The sequence below is a fragment of the Aplidium turbinatum genome, chromosome 4, assembly GCF_918807975.1.
Source record: "Aplidium turbinatum chromosome 4, kaAplTurb1.1, whole genome shotgun sequence".
NCBI classification, from domain to species: Eukaryota; Metazoa; Chordata; class Ascidiacea; order Aplousobranchia; family Polyclinidae; genus Aplidium; species Aplidium turbinatum.
In genome coordinates this window covers 31280633-31282999 of record NC_137475.1, presented here as the reverse complement: position 1 = coordinate 31282999, position 2367 = coordinate 31280633, and positions in this window count along the sequence as shown.

The following is a 2367-nucleotide window of genomic DNA, read 5'->3' as shown; positions in this document are numbered from 1 at the left end:
TCTATAAACAAACAGTTAAATGGCCAAACTTCTAGGCTGTTAGTTGCTCAGGCTAGTGGCTTTCAGTTTGTCAGCTACCTAGGCTGTACAGTGTACACTCCACTGTTGGACTTCGTGCTGGCCAAGCCTGGCTTTGGCGAAATTACACTGGGGTAACATATTAGGGGTTTTTCCTCAAAGCACCAGACTCATGTGCTTTTACTTTCTAAGCAGCAGAAGTGTATAGTCACTGGTTAATCCATGGCTATTGGCTAAAATATATTGACAGAATTGTAGACAAAAATTAATTGTCAAAATAGTGAACATGTTCACTATCACTATTAGCAAAATAGTTTACAGTGAACAATTTTCTAAAATAGTGATTTGTTCACTAAAATAGTGAACATCTGGCAACCCTAAATGCACGTCATAAATGCATGTGACAATTTAAAATGCACGTCACAAATTCACTATTGTCGGCATCAGACAACGCAGTACGGCAAAACATCTATGGCAAAATCGACAAGGAAAAAGGTAAAAAGAAAAAATGTAAGCCGCCTTTGATTGAAAGCCGCCCTTGAATTTAAGCCGCAAACATGATGGAAAAAAAAAACTTTAAAGCCGCGGCTTGAATCTGAGTGAATTATAAATGATTTGCATTTTAAAATGAAACGTCAGTGAAGCAATATACCATCTTGTTTGTTGTTACTTTTACTTTCAATTTAATCAGATGAACGTAGCAACTAGTGCTAGAAACGATAATTGTCCTGATGAACACCCAAAATTTTCAATATTATGTTTTTTGTTGCTTGCTTTGTGTTAATTTGCTTGTTTTGGGCTTATTTTTCAATTTTTTTTGCTTGTTTTTGTAAAATAACCTGACAACACTGTCAACCAGTGAATTTGTATATTTGCAAAAACAATGAGTACAGTACAAACAGCAATACAAACACTACAATATTACATAAATGTACTCATAACTTGCAAGTAGGCTACAGTACAGTGATGATTTACAAGATTTGTAACATCGAAGTCAATACTGTATTTAAATACGATAACCTGTTACCGGTACGTAGGCACTTTCTCAAATGCAGTTGTACTTTGAACAACAATATGTATGATACTACACCAAGCAATATTTATGAATGAGTGCCATTATCAGATAATACTGCTTAAATGTAAGGCCTGTATTTAAATTGCTTTGTAACTCATCGTTTCTGCGTCAACTTACTTACTGGTAGCTCATTTGTAAGGCCTCGGCGTAACCCTGGACAGGTCACTCACATACCGACGACACCTGAAGTCACTGCGCAAAAAACTATCGGCGCGCGTTGCACTTTTGAGGCGGCTGGCGGGTTCCGGCTGGGGAGCTGGTGCGAAAACCCTTCGCACAGCTACCTTGGCCCTCGTCCATTCTGCCGCTGAGTGCTGCGCGCCGGTGTGGTGCCGCGGCTCTCACACCCGCCACATTGACACCGCCATCAATGACGCACTACGCACTGTGACTGGATGCCTGCGTCCCACTCCAACGGACTGCCTTCCCATCCTTGCAGGCATCCAACCTGCTGAGCTTCGCCGTAAAGGAGCCATGATTTCCCTTGCTCGTCGCGCACTGGACCCCGACCACCTCCTCCACAGTGCACTCCAGCGCCTACCTGGAGGACAGCAGCGACTAAAATCAAGACGCCCATTTGTGCCCGCCGCACAACAGCTTCTGAACAACGTTGAAGATCTTGGAATAAGTGCGGCACACTGGACGAACTACACATGGAACATGGAGTGGCAAAACAACACCTCCCGACTCCATGATTTCCTACCCGACGTCGATCCCCACCCTCCGGGAATGTCCCTCGCAAGACTTGCGTGGGTCCGGCTTAACCGCCTACGAACCGGCGTCGGTCGCTTTCGTTCAGACATGTGCAGATGGGGCCTGGCTCCCTCACCGGGATGCGAGTGTGGCGCCACAGACCAGACAGTAGATCATGTCGTCCATGACTGCCCAATCCATCAACCACCACATGGAACGCTTGGACTGAAGACCCTGGATGACGAGACTGTAGAGTGGCTGATGACATCATGCCCAAACATATAGTCCCGAAGAACAGCTCATACGACGAAGATTTGTAAGATAATCAGTAAAATGCACCCAAATAAAACTCACCCTGGTGAAACACCCAAAGAGACTTTGCACCGTTCTAGAGGCTTTGAACCACTGATGCTGGTCAGGTCATCAAGATTGCATGCAACTTAATTCGTACCTTAAACAATTCGTACCCTCATTTCATGCTCTGAAAAAATCGAGAAAAAAATAAAAAAAAGCCAAAATAGCACACGGATCAGAGTTTCCGCTTAACTCTAACTTTTTGCGGAAACTCCAATTAGCGACTT